A 6,863-nucleotide genomic window follows, 5' to 3' on the forward strand; every position below is an offset into this window, starting at 1 on the left:
AATTGCTATCTAGATAAAATCTACTTAGTGAAAGTGTTTCCTCACCATCATTTTCATGAATCGGAGAGAAACCTTATGACACTTAGATTTAATGGTGTATGTGTTCTTATCCATGTGAATTGTCAAAACCATAATCACAAGACAAAGATAATGATAAATCCAAACTCATATGGACCGAACTCAATCTTAACTTCTTGCCACCTGGCAGCTCAAGGGCCTGCCATTGCTTCCAAGTTGTTGTGCAACAAATTGAGAACTCTAAGAACTCATATGCAAAACCAACTTTAACTAGAATGGGCACAGAATATGTCAACACGATAGGTTATAAACCTCAAGTCGTGTGCTAGTGAAGAACTTCAGGTTCTATTCTTGATTAGTTCTTGAGACTTTCACGACCTTTAAGACTCCCACTGTCCTCTTGACATATAAGACTCCCTTGTCAAATATCCAAGATATAGTGTGGATTCTAATCAAGACAAACACTTCACACAATTGGCCTAAGTTGGTCTTTGTTTTATCACAACTTACCAATTTCAAATGTACAAGAGTAGAAAACTTTTACTCTTACATTTGACAAGTGTTTTAAACCTTCTTTAAGACATGTCACTCAAATGACAATCTTGGAGTATGACTCTAAGACTTGAATTGGAACGAAGTATGACTCATCTTCTTGATTTAACCATTTCAACAATTCAAGATCCCTCTTTTTAGTCATAAGAATGCACTAAGATTTCCTTAGAGAACTAATTGTGCTATGGTTTCTTAATCATTAAGATGATCACAAAACTGATACTAAAGTACTCTCCCATCTTTTCAGATTTGAGAAACTTTTATCCTTCTGCCTAATTTGATTCTTCTTATTCGCTCTGCCATACATTGAAACCTTTTTTTTTTTCAATGTCTCAGAGTTACACTTAAGCATGTAAGTATAATCATATTTACTGAGCTTTAGTAAACTATGACGAATAGTCTTATCAATCTTTTTGTGGTGGACTTGACCAGTGCACAAGAATGTGTACTCGATCCCTTTAGTCCATTACTTGACTCACACATCCATGTGAACGAGTAATTAGTCTTAATTTTTTCCAATACTTGAAAGTTCTCATTCATCATGCTATACAACTTGCATGATTCCAAGTTCCGGTCCAATTGAAACTTGGGTGATGAGAATCTTTCCTTATTTGGTAAATTTAGACATTACCACAAATGAAAGAATCAATTTCATATTTCCACTCTTGCTATTAATGGAATCTTATAAGCAACAATTTTCCTCAAATGCCATTGTAAGGATATATTAAAATAAATAAAATCAAAAAATTTTCTTTTATTTTAAAAACTTTGCGGAAAAACTTATCCTTACAATCCATATGAAAACTTGTTGTTATCTATTCCTAAGCAATATCTCATAACTCCAAAGAAGTAGCTCAAGAATCCGATCTTCAAACTATGCGATAGAAATCCATCTACGCGATCAGATTCAACATATTCTTTTTTAAGTTTCTTTACTTTTCTTTGATCCTTAAAACATCACCATGTGACCCAGTCACATCATGTATCAAGAATCTCAGAATAGAAACTTAACAGAGTTAGATAGTGGACTTTACCTGAAGTAGAGTCAAACTTATTGACTTTAACATCCTTAGGTAAATTTGGCAGCTTCGCAACCAATGCCCCTTCCTTTAGCAATATAAACATATGGACCCTTTGATAATGGTACACGAGACTATCACGGACTTAGCTTTTCTCTTTACCATTTGGTCAACCGAGTTGACTATGGCCGATCTCTTTCCATTGGGAAGAGAATGCTATCCGGGATTTCCTGTGTCACTATTGTCAATGTCCATCAAGTTTTAAGAAAGTTGATCTTAGATAAGATCATTAAGGGTCTTGTCATAGTCTGTTTCATAGGTGTCCCAAAGGAACTCACTATGTGACTTAGAAAGTGATTGAACCACCAACTTTCTCAAGACTTTGACACCCAACTCTCCCGACTTGTCAATATGTGACTACATCTCCAAGATGTGATCACACCTAGACCTTGCCTTGCCAATAGGGCTTGAGTGACCTTAAACTTTTCAAGAACTTGTGGGTTTAGGAGAATAATTTGAAGAGGTGAAGAAGTATGATATCCATGGGACATCATCTTCATTAGGAAAGCTTGTTTCAAGAGATTTGGGAAGATCATAAATGTCTAAACCAGACATCTTTTGGGAGATATTCAAGATAGTTGATCTTAAGTCCTTAATATGACACCCAATATGAAATATTAAGGCTAGGACCCAACAAGCTATTTTATAACTTAGAAGAGGTATGCCGTAATCCAAGCTATAAAATATTTGAAGGTAGGTGAATGACGATTCACCAATTTCCACCAAGATAAACGAAATGTATTATTAGGTTTTAATTGGTTTTGAAACTCCTAGATCTTTGAGATTCATTGAACTGTTCAATGGCATGTTTCAATCTCGAGTGTGCCCTTCAGGTTTTGTGACTGGGATGTCGAGGATCACAAAACAAGGTGTGAAGTAACCATGCAAATCACTTGGTACCCTTAATAAATTACCCCTCAATCGATGTGCCGGTTAACCACACACGCTCCATCGATACTATGATAAATATTAAGTCACCCTTTACCTACCTTGTTAAGTCCAAGTTAGTGTGCCGGTTAACCACACACGCTCCACTAACGACTTAAACAAAGTGCAAAGTGTAATTTCATGGATTAGCACCTTATTCACATTTTTCCTAAGTAACTAAGATTGGGTATTATTAAGAGTTTAGTTACTTAGTATTATCATTAATACTTTTAATGAAGGGAGAATTCTAGTCCTGTCAAACCCGTTCGGCTAACGACCCTCCACCAGTCAAGCAAGCGGTGGGTGAGAGTGGACACCCATTAAGTTGCCATTTTATAGGCAACAACCTTATACCCACCTTATAGACCGGCTTCGTGAATGAGGCGTACTAGCGGTAAGACTGACTTTACTCTTATACATATATATATATATATATTATTAACTTATAATATTTTAAAGTATAAGGGTTGAATTTTAACTTTTAAAATTCTAAGGGCTAACTTGGAATTAAAGTATTCATACTTGAAAACTTTTTCAAATTCCAAAACTTGAGGGCAAGTTTTGAAACTATTCAAAACTAATTAATTCCATAACTTATGTGTTTAAAGTAGTTTTAATCCAAAAACTCTTCAAGTTCCATAACTTGAGGACAAGTTATGGAAGACTTTAAACTAATAAAAGAACTAACTTTTCCTTTATTTTATAACTTATGGATTTAATTATGGTTACATATTTTTTCTTTAATGAAGTGACTCTTGAACTTCCATAACTTGAGGACAAGTTATGGAGTCATAAAAAGTATTCAATGACACAAGACTCTTCATTTTGTAACCATTGCCAACTCTTATGAATTTTATGAGTCTTTAATGTGACTCTTCATGTAACTTGAGGACAAGTTACACAAACACATTTTATACTCAACTCTTAGATTAAAATGGATTAAAAACAACTATTTCACTCAACATTTCTATTAATCTAAGCAACTCATAAGAACAAGATAATTCAATTCAAACTTTTTCATGTAATTAGTCTAAACCTTAAACTAATACAAAACATGAATCTATTGACAATTATCTTTGAAAATGGATTAGCATGAACATTACCACATCAAAAACAAGTTTATAAGTTCAAAAACAACTTAGGGTAATGTTCCTAGTCCATTTCTAGCCAAAAAAACTCGAAAATATGCTGTCTGGGGGTCCAACTCGTCGAGTGCATGAACAAACTCGGCGAGTTGGATCGAATTCATCACTTTTTAGGCATGGACTCGCCGAGTCTCCTGATGGACTCGCCGATTCTGATGGCCAGACAGCACCAGATTCGTTTTTTCAGCTTCTATTGCAGGTATAACAAGAAAACAAGCCTAGGCTCTGATACCACTGTTGGGTTTTGAGCATTCTAACACTCCTAAGTGTACATGCAACCCTAAATACCTTGGATCTATGTTTTCTCTATTATACATACAAATAAGAACTTCCAAGGTATTATCCTAATCTAGCATACAAACACAATGACTATAGCAAGATAGAATACATACCTCTTTGGTGTAGAAAGTCTTCATGAAGCTTGAGTGCCTAGTGCCCCAAGTGTGACACCTCAAATGGAATCACAATCATCAAAACACTTGGAATGACTTGAGAGAATTCTACACTCATCAAAATCGGCTAGCCCTTTCTTCACACACACTAGTGTGATTCTAGTCACCAATTTTGCCAAGAATAATATCTTTATATAGTGTTACAATTAGGGCAAACCCTAATTGTCATGACTTTCCATTTCCTTGGATCCATGGGTTCAAATACACCATGGAGCATCCATGAACCATCCTATGGGTTTTAGCCCAACTTGATTATCCATGGAGCATTAGCCCACTATACAAGTATGGATGATTTACACAATCAACCCATATATTTAATTAGTCTTCTTGTGATCACTTAATTAATCCTAGATTAATTCTTGATCAATACTAATTAAATAATCTTATTATTCTTATTATTAATATACTAGAACTTATAATATATTAATAACCATAAGTGTCTTATTTCTCTCATCCAAGTGCATGATGGTATGCAACCCAAATGGACCATGCCGGGTCGGGTCAAGTCTTACCAAATATAGTTATGGACTTAGACATTAATCCAACAGTAGGGGCTAAGGGAAAGTGAGGAGATAGAGCAAGGAAGGATAAACTTGATCATGGGAAACAAGAAGTCTTCACCAGTGACCAAGATCGGAGTTTATCAACTTTTGCTTAGTAATGATGTTAGATTAGATTTATTGAATTGTTGCTATTCGTCTAAGATGACGAGAAACATTTTTTCATTTCATGCATTGTTCAGACAAGGTTTTAAATATTCTTTTAATGATTTGAATGGTTCAATTTCGGTTTATAAGAATGGTATTTTCGTGTTTGAAGCTTTACCTTGTGATGGTGTGTATGAAACAGTGACTTATGTTGATAGCTTAGGAAATAGTGTGTTTAACATTGACTTGTCTAATAGTGTAGACAAGGCATGCTTGTGGCATTGTCGTCTTGGACACATTAAAAAGAAACGAATAGTCCAACTCCAAAAGGATGGAGTGTTGGAATCATTTGACCTAAAATCAGATGATTTGTGTGAATCTTGTCTTTTGGGAAAGATGACAAAATCACCATTCACAAGGTCTTGTGAAAGAGGTGAAGGTATGTTGGATCTCATACACACAAATGTATGTGGGCCCTTCAGATCAACCACAAGAGATGCTAATCGATTTTATGTGACTTTCACTGATGATTATAGTAGATATGGTTATGTATACTTAATCAAACATAAGTCAGAAACCTTTGAAAAGTTCAAAGAGTTTAAACATGAGGTCGAAAATCAATCAGGCAGGAAAATAAAGGTACTTAGATCCGATAGAGGCGAAGAGTATCTTAGCATTGAGTTCAACGACTAACTAAAGGAATGTGGGATAGTCTCACAATTGACTCCTCCTAGGACACCACAGTTAAATGGTGTGGCCGAGAGGCGTAATAGAACCTTTTTAGACATGGTTCGTTCTATGATGAGTCATGCTCCACTTCCAATTCATTTCTGGGGCTATGTCTTAGAAACAGCCGCTCACATCCTAAATCTTGTCCCAACAAAGAAGGTTGCCAAAACACCTCACGAAATGTGGACATGGAAAGTTCCCTCGTTAGCACATATTAAAGTCTGGGGTTGTGAGGCTTTCGTAAGACGGGAGACTCACGAAAAGCTAGCAGCAAGAAGTGAGAAATGTGTTTTCATTGGTTACCCAAAACAGTCTTTTGGATATTTGTTCTACAGACCTAGTGAGAACGTGGTGTTTGTAGCTCGAAGAGGAGTCTTTCTAGAAAGAGAGTTCATATTCAAAGAGGACAGTGGGAGTACCATTGAACTTGAAGAGATTCAAGAGTCAACTAATGAAGGAACCTTAGATGACACTAGCACTCAACCAGAGGAAACAGTTCCTATTGAACCAGTTGATAAATCATTACCTCTTCGTAGATCCACTAGGGTGAGTGTGCCACCTGAGTTGTATGGTTTTCATATTACTTCAGACGGTGACACATTCATCAGTGATAGGACACGGGTGAATTTAGATGAACCAGTCTCTTATAAGGAAGCAATGGCAGGCCCAGAGGCTTCCAAATGGAAAGAGGCAATGGACAGCGAGATAAAGTCCATGCATGACAACCAAGTTTGGAATTTGGTTGATAATGCACCGGGTCGTAAGACAGTTGGGTGCAAATGGATCTTCAAGAAGAAGACGGACATAGATGGGAATGTACACACATTCAAGGCAAGAGTGGTTGCGAAAGGTTTCACACAAACCCCAGGGGTTGACTATGATGAAACATTCTCGCCAGTAGCCAAGATTAAATCTATCAGGATATTGCTCGCCATAGCTGCCTTTCATGACTATGAAATCTGGCAGATGGATGTCAAGACTGCTTTCCTTAATGGGAAGCTGGCTGACGATGTTTACATGAATTAGCCAGAGGGTTTTGTTGATGCAAAGTTTCCCAATATAGTGTGTAAGCTTGAGAAATCCATTTATGGATTGAAACAAGCATCTCGCAGCTGGAATCTTTGCTTCCATGAGAAAGTCAAAGAGTTTGGTTTCTCTAGAAGTGAAGATGAGTTTTGTGTGTATATCAAGGCTAGTGGGAGTATAGTAACCTTTCTGGTGTTATATGTCGATGACATATTACTCATTGGTAACGACATTCCAACCTTGAACGAAGTTAAGTCTTGGCTTGGAAAGTGTTTTGCCATGAAAGAT

Source organism: Lactuca serriola, chromosome 1 (assembly GCF_051521515.1).
Source record: "Lactuca serriola cultivar US96UC23 chromosome 1, Lser_US96UC23_V15, whole genome shotgun sequence".
Taxonomy (NCBI): domain Eukaryota; kingdom Viridiplantae; phylum Streptophyta; class Magnoliopsida; order Asterales; family Asteraceae; genus Lactuca; species Lactuca serriola.